This window comes from Notamacropus eugenii, chromosome X (genome assembly GCF_028372415.1).
Source record: "Notamacropus eugenii isolate mMacEug1 chromosome X, mMacEug1.pri_v2, whole genome shotgun sequence".
Taxonomy (NCBI): domain Eukaryota; kingdom Metazoa; phylum Chordata; class Mammalia; order Diprotodontia; family Macropodidae; genus Notamacropus; species Notamacropus eugenii.
This window is the reverse complement of record NC_092879.1, coordinates 93,313,585-93,338,520: the sequence shown is the minus strand read 5'-3', so window position 1 is coordinate 93,338,520 and position 24,936 is coordinate 93,313,585. Positions and strand designations below refer to the sequence as shown.

The 24,936-nt window shown below is 43.6% G+C and overlaps 1 protein-coding gene across 2 annotated transcripts in view; it reads left to right on the top strand.

Annotated features, from left to right (window-relative positions):
- DOCK11 (dedicator of cytokinesis 11) overlaps positions 1 to 24,936 on the top strand; it is a 193,572-nt gene that overhangs the window by 7,386 nt on the left and 161,250 nt on the right. The window lies entirely within an intron of this gene.

Below are 24,936 nucleotides of genomic sequence, written 5' to 3'. Positions count from 1 at the left end.
GGAGAGGATCAGAAAAGGACCTCCTTTTGTAGTCAGTCTCACCCCCTCTTCCCTCACCTGAGCTGAGTTTTTAAGGAAGTTCAGGCCTCTGTGAGGGAGAGAAGGAAGGCGGGAGTACATTCCAGGCACCAGAGGCAGCCAAATTGTAGACAGTGATGGATTGGGGAGACAGATGAGGAATGAGGGAATGAGTTAGCACAGTCTGGACCCCAGGAATAGAGGAAGCTAAAGATCCAGATGTGAAGCAGTGACAGAAAACCAGGCAGGTTTTTAGGCAGCAATTGGGACAGAACAGGGAGTTCAAGCCAGCACTCCATTAGAGCAGCTTGTGAGAGCCAAGATCCTGAGATTTAGCAAGGCCATTCTCAGCCAGGGCAGCAGCTTGAGGTGCCCAAAGCACCAGAAGGGGCTTCTGGGGAGCAGCAGCTATCAGGAGAGCTACAAAGACATGGTCTGTCAACAGGCAGAAAAGTGGGCCATCATCGGCGTTCTCCTTCCTGCCCCAAACCGTGCCCCGATGGGCTTGTTCACATCTCCGAATGTGGGAACCAGGTGGTGGAGCTGACTGAGAGCTTCTAGTCCTAGGCAGGGCTTGTAGTGTTTAAAGGGACCAATTCTCCATGCAGAACCCAGTGCCGTCAGATCGGCCCCAGGTCCCCTTGAATTCAAGGTGCTCAGAGAAGACAGAAAGCTACTCAAGGATTCCTACCTTCAAGGAGTGTACAGTTCAGTAGAATCAATAACACTTATGCCTAGGTAACTGTAACAGAGAATAGAATGGCAGTGCCTAGTGGAGGTATAGTCCAAGAATTGTGAGGAGGGAGAAATACCTTCCACTAGCTGGTCTTAAAGAATGGGATTTTGGTAGAGAAGAGGGAGTAGACCTTTCTATGTGGAGGGAGTTGATTGAGCAATTAATTGAGCAATTGACAAGCATTTCTGAAGTGCTTACTGTGGGTCAGACTTTCTGCTAGATGCTAGGAAGGGCGGCAGCTCCAGTCCTCAAGGAGCTCACTTTCTATTGGGGAGACAACATGAAGATAAATAAGTACACATAGAAATGATAGCAAAAATAGAAAGCAGCTATCGGAGGGAAGGACTGAGCTGCTGGAGGTGCCAGGAAAGGATAGCTTGAGCTGAGTCTCGTAGGAAATCAGAGATTCCAAGAGATGGAGTTGATGATGGGAACAAGGGGGATCCTCTCCTATCCCAGCCCCTCTCCAACCATCATTGTGGAGAAGAGGTCCACCTTCCTCAGCAACCACTGCTGACCAGCCAACAGGGAGATAGGCACAGGAGCCTTGAAAGTGGCAGCGTCTCCCAGGTAATGCTGCCAGCCTGGCCCTCATAGCCATCATCTCCAGTGGAGAAAGGCCCAGCCATCCCCACCAACTGCCAATTGACTGCCATCCGCAAGGGCAGGCAAGCCAGCCTGGCTGAAGCAGTCAGGCACCCAAAAGTAGAGACAAGAGGCAGCATGTGCCGGGCATGTCAGGCTGCTACTACTTGGACCACTATCTTCCCTCAGACACCTGTGGGGATAGCCTAGGACCCTGAATCCAAGAACCCTAGGAATAGTGATATTACAATCTGTTTTATGGTTGTACTCCATGACTTGGAGCTGACTTCCACCTGACTTGGAGCTGAAACCTTCCCTATGTGTCATGTCCCCCATTAGACTAGGAGCTCCTTGAGGGCAGGGACTGTCTGCCTTTTCTTTTTGCACATAGTGAGGACTTAGTAAATACTTCATTCATTCCTCATCTCTGCCTCCTAACTTCCCCACCTTCCCTCAAGTGTCACCCTTCACACCAGTGCCTTTTCCCTATGATTATCTCCACTTTATCCTGTCTATATCTTGTATGTAGTAGCTAGCCTGTTGTTTCCTTCATTAAACTGGGAGTTCCTTGAGAGCAGGGATATCTTTTACCTTTTTTGTTTCCTCAGGCTTAGTGTAGCCCCTGGCATACAGTAATCAATGACTGATGGGAGTAGGGGGTGGCATCAGGGTAAGAGTCAGAAAAGATTCTGTGGCTGGGTGACTGAGAGAATGGCTCTAATAGAAATGGGGAAACCAGAACTAGAGAATCACTGTTGACTTTGACTAACTTTGCGGTTGGCCCTTGCTCTGCCCTCCTGAGTTCTGCCTCAGCTTCGGAGTGCTTGGTTGACATTTCACACATCACTTCTCTGGTGGGATGAGTTAAAGGAATGTTTACATTTGGTTGTTTTCTTGTTATTTGTTTTTGGCAGCATGTCAAGGTTGCTACATACTCAAGGATCTTCTAATTCAATTCAGTTCAACTGAACTGAACTTAGGGTTCGAGTAAGACGATTATGTTGAGCCATTATGGGCCTTTCATGCCAGAGAAGTTCGCTTGAGAATTAATGGGGGGGTTTGCAGATTTTCTGTGCTGCAGATTCGATTCAGCCATGCCCAGAGTGCCAGGGCCTGGCAGGGTCCATCTGCTGTCACACTTCACACCACAATTGACCATCAGTGGTTGCCTCCAATTCATAATTCTCACATGTTGAGTTTGTCACCATGGGAAGTCATGTGTTGACCTTCATTGGCAGTGCGTGTTGAATTTTCAGTGTGTATAGTTTCTGGCTAATGTTTGAAGCTGTGGAAATAGAATTCCCATCATTTTTATTTTAGTAATTGCTGAAATCTCTTATGGGAGACAGAAGACTTGGCTTCTAGGCCTATTTCTGCCCCGCTGAAATATGTGACCCTGGGCAAGTCAGAAGAGACTGGGCCTCTTTTCTGCGGTTGAGAAATGGAGTTGACATCTGTGTCCACGAGGAAAGCGTTTATTCTTGGCCTGATGGCGTTCTCTTTGCTTCGGAATCCGGGGAAAGTATGAGGTCAGGCTGATGAGAGGGAACTGAACTGGTAATGATCAACGTGAACAGGCCCAGTGCCGACGGTTGGGCCAAGAGCAGGCTTGATGATTTGGAAAGCTGTTTGAATAGCTGACTATAAACATCCCAAGTGTCTGGAGAGATGCTCGGGATCAGTTTTGTACTGCTAGTTTGGATATCTTTTTGAAGCAGGTCCCCTAGTTCCAAAGACTTCTCTTTCTTTCCTTATTTTCATATTAGGGAAAGTGAGCAAATCAAATTGCCAACTTTGTACTTTGCAAACAGCTTCCTGTTCGCACTTTGAGAACAGTGTTCGTGGTGTGACTAGAATAATAGAATTCTTGTTAGAACAGATTTATTTTCATATTTCCCCATTAAAATAATACTTCCATTCATTTCCTTTTCTCTCATACCATGGGTGCTTGTTTTCTTTATTATTCACATCATCCATCATATTTCTTGCCTTCTCAGTGGGGGGGGGGGGAGGGAGTCAGAGGGGGAGAAAGAATTTGGAACTCACAACTTAAAAGAAAACATATTAAAAAGAAATAATACATTAAAATAATTTTAAAATGATTCACGTCTTCTAATGTGACATAATTAAAAAGGCCATGTTAAGTGTCGGAGTCCCCTCCAAGGCTCTGTCCCGCGTCCTCATCTCTTTTTAGCCTCTCTTCTTTAGTGACTTTGTCAGCTTCCATGGGTTCATTTATCATCTCTATGAAGACAACTCCCAAATGTACAAATCTGACCCCAATCTCTTTCCTGCCCTCCAGTTGAGTAGGTAGTTAGCAATGTGGAATATCTCTATGTGGATGTCTAGCCTAAAGGTGTTGCCTTAAACATTTCTGAAACCCATCTCGCTGTATTTTCCCCCCAAACTCATACGTCGTCTAGACTTGTCTATTTCTGTTGATGGTACCACCTTCCTTTTTTCTTCTCCCTAAGCTCCTGTATCCATTTGCCTGTTATCCTTCTATCCATTTACCACTTCCCTCTCTATAGCATCTCACATCCATCTGCCTCTGTCCACTCACATAGCCCCGCCCCCCCCAACCGTAATTTGGGCCCAGCTCACCTCCCCAGTCACCAGATTGATATTCCTTAAATACAGAGATGTCTCTGCACGCCTCTACACAGAAATCTGCAGTGCTTCCTTTTGTCTTTAGGATAAAATACTGAGTGTTCATGGCGGCATCATCTCCCAGTTCCCACTTCCATCGTAGCTTTTCTCCTATGACTTCCCTTCCCATTACTCTCCATTCCAGTCACACTGGCCCACTAGCTATTGCCTGTACTTTGACATTTCACCTTCAGGCCTTTGTGCACATGACACCTCGTTTCTAGAATGTACTCTTGTCCTGCCTGTGCCTCTGAGAGTCTCCAGATTCCTACAAGCCCACCTGAACTACCGCTTCTGACCTGAGGCCCTTCTGACCCTGCTGTTTCTGCCAGTCTCCTGGAACATGACTTGTATCTGCTTACTTGGCTACATGTGTTTTCCTTTCAGCTCCCGGAGGCCAAAAATAATTTGCTTTTTTTTTTCCTTTGTGTTCCTAGCACTTAGCACATCATCTGGCATATAGTTGTAGGTGTTTACTATATTGAATTGAATCAATATAGTATAGTGGGAAAAGACTGGATTGGGAGCCAGAAGGTCTGATTTCAATTCAAGATTTGCTGCTTACTACCTGTGCAGCCTTCTCTGGATAGGGCCAGGGAGTGGACCTGTAATTTTATTCAGCATCAGTGCAGCTTAACTTCACTAAATGGATGAGGCTGTTCTTGGTGGTCTCTAAGGCCCCTCACAGCATGAAGAGCTCTGATTCTAAATGGTATCAGAGAGGAACTGTCATAAGCACTAGAAGGTTCTGAATCAGAATGCTCCCAAATGGTACCATAATGGCCAGAATGGAGACTTTGGAGGAAAGACAGTGCTCACTCCACTGCCTGCATAATTTGCTACTGATGGCCCATGTGAGGACCCATTTACAGAGGGGGAAACTGAGGCTCAAGAGAGGAAGGAGTGGGGAAGATATTTACCCAAGGTCACATGGGTAGTAAGGAGTAGGACTGAGTCCTCTAACTGTAGCTCCACAAATCCAGAGTTCCTTCCACTGTATCACACCATCTCCCTAGGTTTGCTCTGTCTGCTCCTTCAGAATATTCCAGTATGCTTCTCCCTGGGGCAACAGGGGAGCCAGACAAACAGAAACAAAATTACTTCAGTCTGAGCATGCACTTTGCTTCCCTGGCCTTCAAACACCGAGCTGAGTTCACCTAAAAGGCTGTATGTGTGATGCTGAGAACAGGTGTCTCTGTGGTAAGAACCTGAAACTGCCCCATGCTGCTCCATTTCTGAAGAGATGCCCCTTCTCTATCACTGACCCCTAGGCAGCATGAGAGCTGGGTGATCCCTTTTCTTAAAGATCTGGCAGTCTGTTTGGGAAGAAATATTTACTGGACTCATTTGTTTATTCTCAATTACTAAATAATTTGAATGGAAGAAATATTTAATGGCTTTAAATGACCTTAAGAATTCTTAAATAGCCATCTTATTTTAAAAAGAAAAAGTATCATTTTACCATTTCTAGAAAGTTACTAATAGTGTAATAGACCTGTAGTATCTTTTTTCCCTGTTCCATTTATTATTTCTTTTTAACATTCAGTTTTGAAAATTTTTGAGTTCTGAATTCTCTCCCTACTTCCAGTCCTTCCTCACCCATTGAGAAGGCAAGACATATGTTATCAATTATACATGTGAAATCATACAAAACACATTTCCATATTAGCTGTGTTGCAAAAAATAAAAAGCAAGAAAAATTAGGAAAGTGGAAGACAAATTCTGCTTCACTCTGCACTGAGCTCATCAGTTCTCTTTGGAGGGGGAGAGCATTTTTCATCATGGGTCCTTTGGAATCGTCTTACAACTAGAATAACCATCAGTGGGCTCAGGGATAAAGCATGTGAGGGAGTCTGCTTATGAAGAGAACCGAGAGTTAACATGGCCCTTGCTGATTGAAAATGAGACAGAGCCATCTTTTTAAAAAGTCCATGATTCATTAATATTTTTTATAGCCTAGTCACTTCCAAATCACTCCTCTCTTTCCCACCCCTCAGGAAGGCAAAACAGATTCATACATTATCCATTTCTGCCAATGTAGATCAGTGCTCAACACGTCTACCCCCACCCCCAGCTCATTATCTTCTCCTCCTCTGCCCAACTTCTGTATTACTGATGAGAGCACCACCCTCCTCCTAGTCTGCCAGACTCATATGAAACCTAGGTTTCATCTTCCACTGAGTGAATGGAGCTCTGTGGGTAGAGCACTGGACATGGATTCAGGAAGACCAGAGTTCAAATGTAGCCCCAAATGCTTACTAATTGTGTGATCCTAGACAGGTCACCAGGCCTTTGTTTGCTTCAGTTTCCTCATCTGTAAAATGGGGATGATAATAGCACCCGAATTCCCAGCGCTGTTGAGAAGACCAAGTAACATAACATGGCATGGCACATACTGGGTACTAAATACATGCTTCTTCCCTCCTCCTCTTTGGAGATGTTTGTTGACTTGAGGTCAGCTGTTCCTTGCTCTGTTCATATTTGATATTGTGGCTGAATCCCTTCGATCAAAAGGCTGGAGAAAGCCAAAGGAACCTCTTTTTATCTGGGGCAAATAATTCTATATGCTAGGCAGTGTGTTGTAGTGATAGAGTTGCTAGACTTGAAGTCAGGACACCTGGGTTTAAATTCTGTCCCAGATACTCAGTAACTGTGTGACATTTAACCCTTCTGGGCCCCAGTTTTCTAGAAAATGGGAGGTTTGGAATCAATGACCTCTGAAGGCCCCTCCAGCTCAAAATCTATGAGTCTGTTTTGAAAAACAGAATCTGTGGAAGGACCTTGCTTAAAATAGTATTATGCAAATACCCTTTTCAATTAGTTTACTTGGGCATATGTTTTCTTAAATGCCAGGGAGTTCAGGTTTTCCTTCTGTATTTATGTTTGCTATCTTTGATGACTATTGTGTATCTAATACCAATTTTACATCATTAACTTTAAACTAAATAGATGTGTATTTGTGTGTGTCTTCTTTCTGCACTTTTGCCTCAGTATTATTTGTAAACAGCCAAGGACCAAAGGTATCAGAATAAGCCTTTTGAAGGTTTACAAGGCTGCCTGTGTCTTAGCTTTGTAAGAAGCAAAGTCGATTTTGAAACAGGCATTGGAACCACTGGAGGGAACAGTGTCTTTGGTTCTCCAATTATCCCTGCAGAGATAGGTGGTCCATAGGGAAAGCAGTCTTCCCAAATCAGATTTCCTATAAATGAAGTCTTGGGAAAAGCATCACCAATCTTGGTGCTCAGTTTCCTAATAGCAGGTCAGCTGGTGGCTATGAAGAGAATCTGATGTTCAGAAGGCTGTCAAAAACAAAGGGAAATCTTTGCAGTGTCAGGGACCAGTCTCAGCAGTGTGTCCTCAGGACAAAGGCCACAAAATGGCTAGCCACTCAGATTCTGATCATGGGCTAGTTCCCTGGGCTGTGGTACAGAAACATATTACTCGTTACCTGCTTCCCTGATAAGAGCTGTCTGGGGTGCCTCCATGACGGCATGCTGTCTGTAACAGAAGGGAATGTGGGACCACCATACAGTAAGAAAAGCCATAGAAAGCCCTGTGTAGAGGGGAAGATTGGCTCAAACCAGGCAGGCGCACAATGAATTTTTGCAATTCAAGCAAGTGCCTCACCCCAGGTGGTCTTAGAGGGAGATTTGGACCCACCTAGCTTTTCCCCTAACATGAGACTTGTGAAGGGCACTTGGGGTCATTCCTAGGTATATAATATTCCATAAATTTCTCAAATTTTGGATTGGATTTGTTGGAATAATATAAAGGATTATACATATTAGATGTAATTTCTTTAAATTATTTCATGATTCCATATCTTCCATTTCAATTCTATTCATGGGGCCTAGAGGTAATCCTGGGTTCTCAAGGACTCTGCTAGTGGAGCACAAACCTTGGCAGTTTCTGTCTGGCATGCTGGAAAGATGTCCATTATGGGCTTGATGAGTGTTCATACAAGGACCAGCCTCACTAGTTCCTGACTTATCACTATGATGGTGGTGATCAGATATTGAATTTTTGGAGGCCACAGCAACCCAATCAAAAAGCATTTATTAAGTACTTACTGTGTGCTAAGTGCAGGGGATGAAAAACAGCAAAGACAATCCATGTCTTTAAGGATCTTGCTTTCTAATGGAGACCACATATACATAAATTGATCTATATGGAATTGATATAGAAGAGAATAGAAGGAGCCCTAGAGAGAAAGGTACTGGCAATCAAGAGCCTCCTGCAGAAGGTAGTGTTTGACTTGAGTCTTAAGGAAAGCCAGGGATTCTAAGAGGCTTAGAGCCTCTTGGAGGATGGAGAGCATTCTAGATGTGGGAGACAGACAGTATAAAGACATCACTATGGGAAATAGAGCATCGTGTGTGAGCAGCAAGTAGACCAGTATGGCAGAATCAGGAAGGATCAAGGTGGTGGAGAATTATCAATACCAGTCAGAGGAATTTCTCTTTGATCCTAGGGAGAATAAGGAGCCATGAGATATATTGAGTGGGGGCGGGGGGGCAGGTCAAAACTGCACTTTAAGAAAATCACTGGCAACTGGGAAGAGGCTTGAAGCAAGGTGTCCAATGAGAAGGCTATTGCAATAGTCCAGGTCTGAGGTGGTGAGTGGATGAGTGGGAAAAAGTCAGGGATGTTATAGAGAACGAAATGACAAGGTCTGGCAATTCATTGGATAAGTACAGTGGAGAGAGTTGTTGAGGATGACCAGAAAGGCACATCTGCCTCTGACGGTAATAGGAAAGTTGAAGAGGAGTATGCTTATGGGGGAAAATATTGGGTTCTGTTTTGTGAATATATGGAGTTTGAGATGCCTATGGGACATCCAGTTTAAAATGTTCAGTGGAGTGTCGGTGATTCAAGACAACAGTTCAGGAGAGAGAGTTGAATTCAATACATAGATCTGGGAATCATCTGCATAAAGATGCTGTTGAACCCATGACAGCCAAGGAGAATATCATGTGAGAAAGCATAGAGAGGAAAGAAAACAGGACCTAGGCTAGAGTCTTGGGGGACACCCACAGATATTGCTTGTGGCCTGGATGAAGATCTACTACAGGAAACTGAGAAGGCACAGTCAAACTGGAAAACCAAAAGAGAGAAGAGTCACAAAACCCTGAAAAGAGGAAATATTCAGGAAAAAAAGATGATCAAGTGTTGATAGACATAGGAGCCCTGGGAGTGGCAGCACTTCCCAGAGTCCAGGGGTGGGAAACCTGCAGCCTCAAGGCCACATGTGGCCCTGTAGGTCCTCAAGTGCTACCCTTTGACTGAATCCAGACTTCACAGAACAAATCCCCTTAATAAAAGGATTTGTTCTGTAAAACTTACCTGTCAATCAAAAGGCTGCACCCAAGGACCTAGAAGGCCACATGTGGCCTCGAAGCCACAGGTTCCCCACCCCTATCCCAGATTATTCCTGCTTCCAGTCCAACCCTCCTGGAAGCAACTGCAGTGGAGAAGCTACCCATCTTCCCCCTGCCACCAAGTGCCACCCAACTGCCTCACCCAGAGCAAGTAAATCAGCTTTGCTGAAGCAGTCAGGCATAAGAGAGAGACAGGAGGCAGCATGTGCCAGGTAAATCAAACCACCACCACCATCACCACCACCAACTCAACAACAACTATCATTTACCCTTAGACATGATGGAGGCAGCCTAGGACTTTGAGTCCAAAAGTCTTTGGAATAGCAGTGCCCTTCTTCTATGCCAGCCCCCACCCCAAGTCATCCTTGAGGGGAGAATCATTGTGGAGAGGGGATCTGCCTTCCTCACCACCACCACCATCAACTGCCAACTGCCGCTAATAGGCAGAGAGGCGCAGGAACCCCAGGAATGGCAGCACTTTTCAGACCATAGGTCATGCTCCTAGCCAAGCCATTCCCACCAAGTGCCCACCAATTGCCATCACAGGGCAAGCAAGCCAGCCTGGCTGAAGCAGTAAGGTGCCCAAAGGTGGAGATAGGAGTCAGCGTGTGCCAGGTAAATTAGGCCACTACCTTGATAGTAACATGTGCTTCACCCCCATACTCTATGGACCATGGGAGTTTTGCATCTTACTGGCAGCTGAAACTTTTCCTAGCCCTAGTCTCCCCCATTAAAACAGGATTTCCCTGAGAGAAGAGACTGTCTGCCTTTCTCTTAGTATCCCAAGGGCTAAGCACAGTGTTCTGTATGTAGTAATAAATCTTTGTTCACTCATTCAGTGCTACAGTGAAAGTTAAAAGGATGAGACCGGAGATTTGTGCTTGTCCTTCATTCTGGAAGAGGACCATGACATCAAGATGATGACATGACTTGCAGTTGACTTTGATTTGCGTGAGGGAGGGCTGTGCAAGGTCACCAACCTCACTTTCTTCTGCTGAGCCATCTGAGTCCAGAGGCCTGATATTCATCAGGATGAGTGGAGATAGCCCAGTATGCAATGGGAGACCCTGGCCCTTTCAGGCTGAGGTCTTATAGCATTCTCACTTTGAGTGGAATACACCCTCTCAATGAATAGGCTTCTTTAAGTAGTTAGTTGCTCAAGGGATGGTCCCTTTAATAAAAAAAAAAAAAATCAAACTGGGAGGAGAAGACCCTCAGGGTTCCTGGGTAAAAGAGAAACAATTACTATTTAGGATTTAGAACTGGCCATTGGATTGGACAAGTAACTCTGGAGAGAGACCTCCGAGGAAAATGTCAATTCTGTGAGAACGGAGATTGTATCCCTTGTATTCTCTTAGAAGCCCGAAGCAGTTAGCGCGCTTGCTCTGGGAGGCTGTGGGAAGGTTTTAGGCCTGGGCACGATAGGCTGGTAAATATTTAACAAAGGGCTGGGGGATGTATGCAAGAGACCTTTATAAATTTAATCCTCAGTCTAACATTTTTTGCCCTCACTTTCTTAAACCCATCTATACACTCAACAAAACAAGCCCTAATTTGTCCAATTCGTGGATTGCTGTGATATAAATGCTCCCACAGAAAGCAGACCTCTGTTAGAGTCCTTTTTACTAGCTCCAGCACACCCCTGAACCGAAGGGAGGGATGGGTTTGGTAAGGCAGAAATGAACTAAGACTGTATTTTGGAAATGGAGTTTATACAAATATGTGGCATGTCATTTGGGTAACGTTCCATTTTAGCTGGAACACAAGAGTACATGAAGAGGCTGGAGAGGTAGGTTGTGGAGGATTTGCGATGCCAAGCCGAGGAGTGGGTATTTTATCCTAGAGACAATAGTGAGCCCCCTTGGCTTTGTGGAGAAAGAGAAGGGAATGACTGCCAGACTTGTGGAAGAAGGGAAATGGACAGAGCTTGACATGAAGTGAGTCCTATTGCAGTACAAGGTTCAACTCAAAGAGAGAACGCTTGAAGCCATCGACACTGGATTTCCAGTGTATTTTGGTTAAAAAACAGCCTTCTTGAATGATCTGCTAATTACCACTGGTATAGAAGCTAGAGCTCCATTTGCTACACAGATGTCATAATCTAGAAACTGGAAGCACCATGGAGAACCTTAAAGAGCTTGTGAAGTATCCATTGTTATTGGTCACTTTGGAAAGGTGAGGAAGTGGAATGCCAGTCTTTGCTATCTGGTTGATGTCCTGTCTGAGGAATTTTCCAGTCCAACCCACTCATTATTTGGAGGAGGGAACCAGACCTAGAGCCACAAGTTATGGAGAGGGAAAGTTTTAGCACCGGAAGTATGTGATTTTGTTTTGTTTGTTTTTTTAAAAAAAGTCACATTAAAAAGTGACTTTTTTTCCCATACCCTAGGCCAGGTGTGGGAAAAATGTGGCCTTGAGGGCACATGTGGCCCTCTAGGTCCTTGGGTATGGCCTCTTCACTGAGTCCAAGTTTTATAGAAAAAAATCCTTTTATCCAGTGTGGCCCTTTGACTGAATCCAAACTTCACAGAAGAAATCCCCTTAATAAAAGGATCTGTTCTGTAAAACTTGGGCTCAGTCGAAAGGCCGCACCCATGGACCTACAGGGCCACATATGGCCTCAAAAAAACGCATGTTCCCCGCCCCTGCCTTAGGCCTCTGCCAAGTCTTCCTACCTCTAGGCACAGTCATAAGGAGGTATTAAGGTAAACAGAAACTTAGAAAAGATATGGATTTTACTGAGTGAAGAGGAGGTGATAAGAATTCAGGTGAAAAGCCACTGTTAGGAAAGAAAGGAGACAAGCATTTGTTAAGCTCTTACTGTGTGCTGAGCATTTGAGGGATGAAAGGATGGGTATTAGTAGACCACGAGATAGTAACAATGATCTGCTCTCACTTAGGATGGGATATGTTTGGGGCAGTCTAGACATCCAGCTTCCCGTCTCTGATGCCAGCTTCGGGACTGGAGCAGAGCCTCTGTTACCTTATCTGTGAGGTGGCCTGTCATGGGGATGACATGCAATAAGGGACCATTAAGTATTTTTGTCAAGCTCAGAGGCCTTTGTGAATATCAGTTATTATTATGGGAAAGTGTTTTAATGCTTAAAAAGAGGTCTGCCAATGTAAAACGGGAGTAAGTGGTAGTAATGAGTCAAGACTTACTGTTGTGAAGAAATCGGAAGGAAACAAAGCGATCCACTAATTTGCTATTTCTGAGAGAAATTGATTTATATTTAATTTTTAAATGCTTTTGTTGGCCATTTCTTTGTGAACAGGTTAATATGCTATTTTGTTCCACGTTCGGGGGGGGGGGGGAGAGTTGATTTTGAAGTTATGACTAGAAAGATTTGACCCAGGGCATTTTTGACTCCACATCCACCACCCTTTACCATATGCTGCTCTGCCTTCCTTGACCACTGTAGCTTTTAAGAAAAACTTGGTAACCCCAAGTTCCAAACCGTAGACATTTCCCTTTCTGCTTCTCTTCTTTTCCTATTTTTAAGCCTCCTCCATTGTGTTTTGGGGTTTGCATTTCACCAGTAGCCCACAACTGACCTCCACAGTTGAAGGGCATTTTATGCCTTAGTTCAGCAAACATCTAGGAGGTTGGAGAGGATATCCGGATCCAAGAACATCTGGAGCTGTGGTCTGGGAGAAGGAACTAAGAAAGCGAGCGAGTAGTTAGAGCACCACCCAGAGCCACCCAAGACACATGCCCTGTTGGAGGAGGAGGAAGAGAAGTGTTTGCCTTTTTCATGTGATGCCATCTCTTTTCACTATTGTGCTGCTGTTTTCTTAGGCATCTTTTCCTCTCTCTTTCTCTGACCATGCTTGTTGGCTTGGCTACTTTCTCATCCTCCATGCCCCTTTAAATCCAGGTGTTCTCTTAAGTTTCTGTCCTGGGTTCTCTTTTCCTCTCTCCTTTCTCTCTACTCTCTCAGATTCCCAGGAATCTGTACCTGGCCCTCTGTTTACCTTTTTCTTCAGTGATACGATTAAAGGGATAAATGTCACGTTTATCAAATTTGTAGATGGCAGAAAACTAGTAGGGCTAGCTAGCACATTGGATTACAGGGCCACGATCTGAAAAGACCTTGATAGGTCTAGAACATTGGACTGAATTGAATAGGATGAAGTTTCATGGGGGTGAATGTAAATTCTTAAATTTGGACAACTGTTTAGTGTCTCTGGTCCTGTTTCCCCAGCTGTAAAATGAAGAGTTGGACCAAATGATGTCCTGCAATTCTCTTTCAGCTCTAAATCTTCTATCCTGTGAGATATCTATCCAGATTTCTTTTTCTATTCCCTCTTAACATCTTTACCTGGATGTCTCATCAGCACCTCGAATTCAACATATTGAAAAATGACCCTTTCCCCTAATTGGTGACACTGACCTTCTCCCATTTACCCAGATTCTAAAATGGAATCATTTGTGACTCTTCCCTTACCCTTTTCTATTTTGCCTTTACCCTGTCCCAACACAACTCTTTCTCTCTCTTTGCTTCTCCCTTCATTGGTGGACAAATTCCTGTCTAGCCTCAAGTTGTCTTTCATGCTTTCCTTTACCTCTGCAGGATGTCCAGCCAAAGACTTTCTATCTGTGGGATTAAGCAATCAATAGGTAGTTTTTGCATGTGATTTAATACCTTCCACCTTTAGCCAAGGGTGGAAAATTCCATAGGCCTGAGATGGCTAAGTGCCTTGTTTGGTGAGCCAGCAGCATGTGTCCCGGGAGAAGAGAGCAGAGATTTGTCTGGAAAGATCAGAACCTGAAGTCCACCATTTTTTATTTTAGTGGCCAACATGGAATCAACATATTACACTTAAGATTTTATAAAAATTAAAGGGTTTCTGATATTCCTTTATAAAATCATGTTAGAGATCTTGTGCAAGGGTCTTTGGAGTAGGCCAATTTCAGTGATTGTGGGGAGACCCTCTGAATTGTCACTGGACTGGGACTGAGTTAGTCAGATGGTCTTCACCTTCCCCCTGCGGTGACGTTTTTGGACTAATGCATGGACCGTCGAGAGTTTGTCTAAATTTCTCTTGGCTCTGGATGCTGCTGTTAGAGTGCTGGGCCACTGAGGTCAGCTATCAGTTAGCCTGGTAAATGAGTAGAGATGAGGAATCCAGGACAAAATCCAGATCTTTTGCTGCTTCCCATTGGTCCCCCTGTGAAACCTGCTGGCTGCCCTTTGCATGGCTTACTTTCTCTCCTCCGACTCCAACAGAGACTGCTATGATAGGATTTGGGAAATGCTGGCTCACAGATCTTCAAGGGTATTGATTGCATTTATCTAGTGGTGATTGATTTTAGGTTTCCTCTTCTTCCTTCAAAGGGATCAATGGAACTGAATCTGCTTCTTTGTTAAGTTACTTTTTACTTCTGTAGCTCTTTCTTTGTTTCTTATGGGCTCAGTTCCCTACTCCTGGTAGGGTCTACTTGGTGCCTTGAAAGATGTATTTCCTATTTCACTGATGCCTTCATTGTTGTCTCGTCTGGAAGCATAGTCATGGTTTGGATTGCCAAATGTGTTGTGAGGAATACTGAGCTAATACTGAACGTTTGGGATTGAGGATAGAAGGTACTAGATAAAAGCACATACTCTTCTTGCCAGCATGGGAAATTGTGACTCAAAGAATCCAGAGTCATTCCTTGGTATGGGACTGTAAGATTCACATACCTGTGCAGTCTGGGGGCCAAAATAACGCTACTAAAGCTGGATATTTATTCTGGCTGTGCTTATTTTGTACAGCAGATGCAGTCCTGAAAATATGTGTTGATCCATTTTTGTGTGTGCTGAATCACTTAAACTCTGTGGGGAGGGGGTGGGTGATGGAGGTTGTATGGTGCTATGGAGAGAGACTAGGACTTGGAGCTCTGCCATGCTGGGCTTTCAATCCATCTTATATGTAAAAAAAATTATAGGGGATAAGAAAAAGGGAGTACACACAAATGCAGCTTTAAGCATCATTGGAAAGAAAACAAAGGGCTACATGTTGTTTATCCTTTGTTACAAGGGATGGCTTGATAGGTAGGGGAGGAGGAGTGAGGAAGAATATATTCAGAAATGAAAGTACTATAGAAGCAAAAGAATTTTAAAATGTTGCTCCTCTTGGTTCAGTTATGAGTAGAGCATTTTCTATTTCTGTTTGTTTTCCTTGAACATGTTGAGCCCTATGATGCTACACAAAGCTCAGTGCTTAACCTCTCGGCCTCAGTTTCCTCATCTGTAAAATGGGGATAATAATAGCACCTACCTCAATAGATTAAATGAAATACCATGTAAAGCGTCTTGCAAACCTTAAAGCACTATTTAAACGCTGTTATTATCATTAATATTACCATTATTATCTAATCAGTTACCAAGCTCTGTCAGTTCTTCCTCCACCACATTTCTCATATCCTTCCCCTTCTATCTACTTGCATAGCTACAGATGTTGTTAAGGTCTTCCTCACCTCTCACTTGGACTATTTGTGATCATTTCTTAATCACCCATTTTGCTTCCAATCTCTCACCTCTCTAATCTGTTTTGTACACAGCTATCCAAATAATTTTCCTAAGGCAAGGGTTCTTAATCCTTCTTGTGTCATTGATAGTCTGGTGAAGGCTATAGATCCCGTCTCAGAATAATATTTTTAAATGCCTAAAGTAAAAGTGGATAGAATTACAAAGGAAACCAAATATTTTGGAACGCAGCTCTCAAAATAAATAAATAAATTCCAACCAAGAAGTTCATGTACCCCAGGCTAAGAGCTCCTCTTCTAAGGAAGGAGTAGACCCGACCATGGATCTGACACCCTTGCTTAAGAGCCTTCAGTGGCTCCCTATTTCTTCTAGAACAAACTGCAAACTCTTAAACATAACACTTAGGTCCTTCCAGATTCGACTCCAACCTGCAATTCTAGATTTATTCTACATCACTCCCCTTCATGAGTTCTGTGTTCCAGCCACAGTGATCTTCTAGATGTTCCCCAGATTTGACAAGTCATCTTCCACCTTTCCAGATTGTCCTTCCTCAACTCTGCCTCACTTTAATTCTTCTCTTATTCCAAGACTGACGACTCACATTTTTCTTCCTTGAAGACTGCCCTGCTCCTCCCTTCTCTTCAGTTGTTATTACATTTTCTCTCTTCAAACTACTTTATATCTACTTATTTGTGTGCGTTTGTTTTATAGAAGAATCTAAGCTCCTTGAGGGCAGGAGCGGTTTTGTTTCTCTCCGTGTATTCCCCAGCACCTAGCACAATGCCTGGCTCCTGGAAATTGCTTAGTAATAAATATCTGGGGAATTGGATTGCAAGTCAATTACTTGGAGTCTCTTTCACTATCTCTATCTGCCTCTGTCATTCACTGATAATGTCCTTTTTTATGTATGTAACCGGACCATTTAAATTGAATCACATTTAGAATTCGGGCATTTGGTTTTGGGCACACCCACAAAGAAATGAAGCAAATTAATGTGATGCTTGGCAGTGAGCAGTTATTTTAGAAAGCTGCATGACTTCTTTCAGGCCTGAAGACGCCATTTAGCAAATGCTTGCTCCTACGATACTTTTGAGAGCTGAGTCTATTGAAATCGTGTTGAGGGTACCAGGAAATAGATTTTAGTTATTCTTTTTAACCTACCACTATTTTTAAAGTTTGAGAATATCCGTGTCACTGAATATTTACATGTAGTATCTTAGACAAAAAGTTGATGTTGTTCCTGGTAATTACCACTAAAAATAGTAAGACACATTTCTGTGGCACTTTATAAAAGTACTTAAGGGTACTGGGTCAGCTAGACCCCAATTCAAATTCTGCCTCAGACCCTGACTAGCTCCGTGACCTTGGGCAAGTCACATTCTGTTTGCCTCAGTTTCCTCATCTGTAAAATGAGGATAATGACAGCAGCTGCCTCCCAGGGTGGTCATGAGGATCAAACCAGATCATTTTTATAAAGCACCTGGCATGGAGTAGGTGCCATGTAATGTCACTTATGATCACTGTTGCTATTATGTTATCACTTTCTTGACAATGATTCCGTCAAGGTTCCAAGTCTTATTATCGTCATTTTACAGACGATGAAACTAAGGCCCAAAAAGGTGACGTCACACAGCCCAGAAATGGTAGATCTCGAGGTTTAACACCAGGACTCCTGTGTCAGGTCCAGAGTTCTGTTCATGGCACTGTTACTTCTGACCGAGTGCAGATGGAACTCAAAGGATTACCACTGAACTGGCAGTCCTTCCTGGACTGTGTATGTGTTCTCTGTATAGAAGTGCATATAAAAGTACATGCGTACACATGCATATACATATAAAATACACACATAGGCACTTAGCCCAGTGCCTGGAACATAGTAGGTGCTTAATAGAGGCTTGTTGCCTGCCTGCCTTTCATCCATCGGGTGGCTCCAGCTCCTACTTCCTTCGTATCGGCCTGTCAGCTGCTGGACCACCTTATGTGGAATTGCTCTTGAGTTGCTTGCAATGTTTCTTCTGTCCATTTTAGAGTCAGAAAGTTGGAGCTTTAGTGCTAGAATGGGCCTTACAGATCCTCTAATCCACTTTTCTTATTTCTGGAGAAGGAAAGTGGGACGCTGAGAGGAGAAGGGACCTACCCAAGGTCCCAGAGTTACGATTGGTTATAGTTGATTTGCCTGTCACATCTTTCGTATCTTGCCATCTTCTGTGCTCTTCTTGCAACTGATCACAAGAAAGTGGACCAGAGACAGCCATGCCTTAGTGCCCAGAGACTGCTGCCTTCGAAGACCTCTTAGCATCCTTCTTCTTGATATATAAAAGCAAGAAAGTAGAGTATGAGTTACTAAAAAGCTTGATGCCAACTTTTGTGACCCCTTTGGATGCCAGTTAATGGAAAACTATCATCAGAGTTCACCTTATGGAATCATTGCTTAATATTGTTGGACGAGTCATTGAAATTAGTGTTAGAAAAATACTTCCAGATGTGTGGCAGAGACTTGTGCAGAAGTAAAAAATAAACGCTCTGGAAAAAATGAGTTAGGTTTCCACAGAATCTTAGGATTTTCCCTTGGAAGGGACCGTAGAGATTATCTAGTCTAATTCCTTCATTTTTTAGATTGGAGACTCAAACCCTTTGACCTTCCTCATTCATCTCTACATGGCTATTTCACATACACGTGGAGCTGTTATTTTCTAGGTTACATTTTCGAAGCTCATAGGTTAGAACTAAAAGGAACCTCAAAAAAATTCTTTATTTTACAAAGGAGGAAACTGAGGCCCACAGATTTAAAATGACTTGCCTAGGGTCACAGAACTAGGAAGTGGCCAGGCTATGATTTGAACTCAGGTGCCCTGGCTCCAAATCTGGGATCAAACTCCAATAGAAAAGGGGGCCACTAAACCATCCTCAAGGATCCCCGCTCCTGATGTGGCTTAGAAATCCACAAAATGACAGATTTTGTTCACCTGTATTTTCACGTACTTTGTTACATATTTTCCAATGACATTTTCAGCTGATTCAGCCATGCCTCCCATTTGGAGCAATGCCAGTGGGATGGAGATGATGCATGTAAGAAGTCAAATGTTCACTTAGATGATAAGAATGTGGGGTCATTGATTTCGAGCTAAAAGGCACCTTAAAAGCCATGTCATTCAGTCCCCTCCTTTTATGCGTGAGAAAACTTAGAACTTGAAATGTGAGGTGAATTACCCAGAGTCACACAGATAGATTTGAACCTCAGCCGTCAAACCAAATACAGTGATCTTTCCATGTATCAAATGTTGTTTTTCCCCCAGATACTGTATATATATATTTTAAAAACCTATCAAACTCCCCCCAAACCCCACCAAACTGTATATATTTTAAAAAAAACCAAAGTGATCTTTCTACTGCATCAAATATTGTTTTTTCCCAAATCCTGTATACACTTTTAAAAACCCTTCAAACTCCAAAAAACCCACCAAACTGTATATATTAAAAACAAAAAAAACCCACCAGTAATCTTTTCACTTCATCAAATATTGTCTTTCCCCCAAATACTGTATGTATTTAAACCCCACCAAACTGTGATCTTTCCAATGCATCAAATGTTTTTCCTCAAATACTGTATATATTTTTAAAAATCCATCAAACTCCCCAAAACCCACCCTACTGTATATATTAAAAACAAAAAAACAATCACCAAACAGTGATCTTTCCACCGCATCAAATGTTGTTTTTCCTCCAAATACTGTATATATTATTTTTAAAAAACCCACCAAACTCTGGTGCTTGCCATTTAAAGATACCTCTCATTACACTGAACTGCTTCATGATTTCGAGGTTTTCTCAGCCTTTCCCCACTCCCCTGCATACACAGGTAGCAAGCAGACTGCCTCCCCTCCTTATGATCCTCTTAGGACAATCTATGCTGGAAGTTTGCAGCCTGGCCCCATCTATCTTCACAATCCAGTTTCACTGAACACTTTCTATGTATTGAAGGTGGGCTGAGGAGCAGGATTCTTTCCCTTCTGAAGCTTATGATCTCGTTAGGGGGTAAAACCCCAGACATTTGCTTGGTGGTCCACTTTTCCCTTTGGAGTTTTTTTCTTTCTTTTTATTTTGTGGAATAATATAGGTGATGAAGAGTTTCTCGTTATATTTCTTGAGATTCTCTTTATCCTGAATTCACTCAAACAGGGAATGATTTCAGTGAACCCCATGTTCATTGGGCTTTTGTTTCTGACCCTGTTAAAAAGCAAAATTTTTGAGTGCCCGTAGAAATAGATAATGTGTTATTTTTGTGGAATTAAGGGAAGGGTACCATACAAATATTCATTGAAGAAACTGGGGATGTTTAGCCTGGAAAAGAGAAGATTGTGGGAGAAGGCTATCTTTCTTCAAGTATTTGAAGGATTATCATGGGAGGAGAGGTTAAATTGGGTAGTCATGGCCCCAAAGGTCAGAATTAGGAGCAATGGGTAAATGGTGCATAGAGGCAGATTTGAGGATAAGGTCAGGAAGAAATTCCCTGCAATTCTCTTGTTCCATTATTTTTCATTCATGTCCAACTCTCTGTGACCGCATTTGAGATTTTCTTGGTAGAGTTACTGGACTGGTTTGTCATTTCTTTCTTCAGCTCATTTTACAGATGAGGAAACTGAGGCAAACAAGGTGCAGTGACTTGTCCAGGGTCACTCAACTTAAGTGTCTCAGGCCAGATTTTAACTTAGGAAGATGAGTCTTCCTGAGTTCAGGCCTGGTCCTCTATCCACTGCAACATCTGGCTGCCCATCTCCGCAATTGGAGCTGTCTAAAAGTGGAATAAGCTGCCTTGAGACTAAAACGTTACCCTCCACTAAAGATATTGAAGCAAAGGTCAGCCAATAAACAGTCAATAAGCACTTATTAAGTACCTACTATGTGCCAGGCATTGTGCTAAGTATTGGGGATACAAATATGAAAATAGGACAATTCTTATCCTCAAGGTGCTTATAAGACAACACACAAAAGGAAGCTGAAAACAAGGGAAAGATGAAAGGGGTAGGGGGGTGATTGGGTCACTTAACTCAGAGATGTGGTTGAAAAGTGGTCAGCTAGTTGGTGAAGTAGATGGTATGCTGGGCCTGGAGTCAGGAAGACCTGAGTTCAAATCTGACTTCAGACACGTACTAGCTGTGTGACCCTGGGCGAGTCACTTAACCCAGTTTGCCTCAGTTTCCTCATCTATAAAATGAGCTGGAGGAGGAACTGGCAAACCACTCCAGTATCTTTGCCAAGAAAACCCCACATGGGGTCATGGAGAGTCAGACACAATGGAAATGACTGAGCAACAACAAAAATGGCCGCAAAGTCAGAGAAGGTCCCAGAGTAGTACACCCAGGTGGACAATGAGGAGTCTGGTGGCTACTGATCGGATATGTCACAGAGGGAATTCTCATTCATCTAAATGGTTCTCAGTCCTTTCCACATCTGAAATTCAGTGATTCTGAAGTCTGAGCGTTCTGGGTGCCTGGGAGGGGAATGAAGTGGGGGCAGAGATAGGAGGCAGGAAGAAAAGCAAGGCGGGATAATTAAACTACAGGCCAACTGTACACCCTTGATAGTTTTCAGAGGTGAGAATATTGGAGGTGAATGCCTAAAGCAGGTAGGGAGTCACCTGCCCTTTCAGGTGGTGAGCATGGCCCCAAGTTCTGCCCCACCAAGGCCACTTCCAAACGGATGATCAGGGAAGCTAGAGGAGGACTCTGTTGGGACCAGGGGTCATTTGGGAAGAGACCACTGAACCCTCCCTCATAAAGGCATGGTCCAGTCTAACCACACTAGATTTAGCCTCCCCCAGAGCTACAGTAGATTGTAACCCTTTTGCAAAGTAATGGTTATTCATTCACCCAGGACTTCTAAACTGAACTTTTGAGTCTTAGCAGTTTCTTCATGCCGCCTGTGGGTTTTAGGATGATAGACTTCCACTGCAGAGCAGGAAATATGAATTTACAGCAACTTCGCTTATTAGTTTCTAATTTTAAGGCCAAAGATATTGAACTGGTAGGGATCCAGTAGTAAAGGAACTTTTAACTTTTGATTTATTCCCATAATGATTTCAAAGCCCAACCATTTCAGGACAGTTATTTAGGACAGTCTCAGGACCTCTTAAAGAAGGCAAATGAGTACAGAGATTTGCTTCTCATTTGAAAGGTAAATAAATGAATTGTAGTAGAAAATCCCTAGAAAATGAGTGTGCCCCTGCCCCCTCATCATTTGTAGTTTTTAGAAGTCCCTTGCTAAGTAAGAGGAACTTGGGGGGGCAGGGTAGAGGTGGGAAGTGAAACGCTAAACCATAAAAGGAATCATGTTAGGAAACAGGAGCCTTTCAAATGGAATTTGAGTTTTGTTTTTAAATAATAATTGCATTTCCATCCCTATTCAGTAATATCTAATTAAGTTTGAGAGGTGGCCTGGTAACATGGCAGTGGATTCAAATCCTGGCTGTTCTATCACTTGCTTTATGACGTTGGGCAAATCACTGAATTACTTGTCTCTTAGATCACTAAATCACTTGTGGCTTCTACTCCTCAGAAAAGTTTCCTCCTTTGTTTGGTCCAAGTCCCTTATTTTGCAATCTGTAAAGTCCTTTCTAGTTCTAAAATTCAGTGATCATTTTGTGAACTGCATTTGAAAAAAACCAACCATAGATTGAGTCTTGAAAAAGAATCTTTGACTCTTCCTTCTCCCTCCCTAGGTGGCTGCCAAGATGCTCCCCTGCCTGGCCTGCTGCACCTGTCTTCTAATTGACCTCTCAGCTCTCCAGTCTGTCCCGCACATCCCTGCCACATTAATCTTTCGAAAGCACGCCTTTCCTTGTCATTTCCCCACTCTACCTAGTGGCTTTCCAGTGCCTACAGAAGCACATTCAGACATCTTAGCCCCAAATTCAAGGTGTGCCTCCCAATCTGGCCCCAGATTCCCTTGTTAACCTTCTCTCCCAGCTCTATATTCAAGAACCCTCTGCTTTAGCCAAACTAGACTTGCTAGATCCCAAACGTATTTCCTCTTTTCCTGCTTTTGTACTGCTTTGTACATATCCCTTCCTTGCTCTGCAAGCCTCTCCTCCTCCTCAGCCTTTGGATACCCTCTCTTCGTCTCCACCTGGTTGAATCCTTTTCATCACTCAAAATCCAGCTTAAATCCCATATCCTTTGATCACCATAACTGGGCCTCTCGTTTCACAATCAAATACTACTTTAGAATATAGTTCATGGTTTTGAATGGCTATTTAGCATGCCTTAGTGACCAGAGAGCTGTCTGTGTAGTCAGAAAGACCTGGGATTAAGTTCTGCCTTTGACACCTCCCGGTTGGGTGATGTCTCTGTGCCCCAGACAATTTTCTAAGACTCAGTGACCGAGGAGGTCCAGGTCTGTCTCATTTGAAGCGCTTTCCACACCAATGAAATCCCGGACTGACCTTCTCTCACCCTCACCCTGGCAAAACAGAGGGAGTTGATCTTTTGATGCTCACATTTGCCTCTTGTCTCCCTAGCTGCATTGTGTAAGTACATCCCTTAAATTGTTCAACTGTACATGCTTCCAATGTGCATGTAGTGAGTACAGGAAAAATGAATAAGAAAGTCTGTACTCTCAAGGAACTTTCCATCTTGTAGATGCATAAATGATACATAGACCTCCCCCCTCCTCTCCCTTCCCCTCCACCTACCTTATAATGTTATTTGTCTTCTCATGTATGTGTACTGTCTCCCTACCTAGAAGGTAAATAGTGATTGTGTCTTGCCAGCCTTATAGAAAAGTGTGAGCTGAAGTCAAACTCTGGCAGATTAGACCAAGCTGGAAAGCCCAAGAGGCTGGCCTCATAACAGACCAGCCTAGCTAAGCGTGCAGAAGCTCTGCACCGGGGTGCTGGCCTATTGTTTTGGCTGCAGCAGTTCTAGGAGACAATTGTCTGCTGTGTATAGGGTTTGATATCCTCATGGGTAGAGGGAGTAGCCACCACCCAAGCAGCCAAAGCCCCTCACAGTGGGCTAAGCACTTTGTGTTGGGGAAGTTCATTGTTCATTATTCTCCGTAACGGGTCCCAGGCAAGCAACCACGTTTAGCCAGGCTTTGCCCTGGACCATTTGGAATCAGCTTTGTGGGCCATCTTTTAAGAGGTCTGCAGTGACCACATGTCATAAAGCTCCTGCACGTGGGCCATCTCATGCAGGGACTGTTATGTACAGGAGGCCCCCTGAAAGTACTCAGAACCCCTTTTTTCCCCCTCACCACATGCATTGGTTGCCTATTTCCAGAGGGAGTCATACCCTCTCAAATCTAGAGACTCACATGTTCCCATCCATGCTCATGAGCTTAGCAAGACCTGCTGCTGGTTTGGGGTGCCACTCATTTTACTTTCCACCACCACAGCAGCTGTCCTCAGGTGGCAACATCCAAAGGCAAGCAGAGGTGTCTGTGAGTGATCTCAGCAGAGGCTGCTAGTTCTCCAGATGTTATTTTTTCCCCTCTATGTGGGTGCTGTGAGGGCACACAGCCTGGCCAGACCTTAAGGATAACGCTCAGAAAGGTTTCAAGTACAGAGATGGGCTTACTGATGCAGGGAGTTGTCAGGTACTTCCATTTGCTTGGTCTTGAATCTCTGGCAAGAGAGCCATTCGGGCTTCTGTGAATGTAGATGGGATATTGTACTAAAAATGAGAATTAGAAGAGCAATGAGTATTTTAATTGGTGGAGATGATAATGTACCCCTCGTGTAACCTGGCCTTTTTCTTTGAGAAGGTGACTCAGAATCCTCTATGTGAGCAAATGATGGTTGTCCTTGCTCTGGGAGCTTATAGCACCCTCTAGGTGATCCAGGCCTTGCCCAGAACCTTTGGAATGGCCTCAAAAGGCTGAGAGCCATGCAAGAAAATCTGTCTCACTCCTTCGTAGTCTGTCATGCCCCATACTGTGTATTTTTGTCCTTTTGAAGATTTCATTTTGTTCTGTGATATTGGCCATATCGACTCTATTAGGTTAGTGGAGATTTAGAGTGGGAAGAGACCTGAGAAATCATCTAATCTAGTCTAACCCCATCATTTTAAAGATAAGGAAACTGAACCCCAGAGAGGAAAAG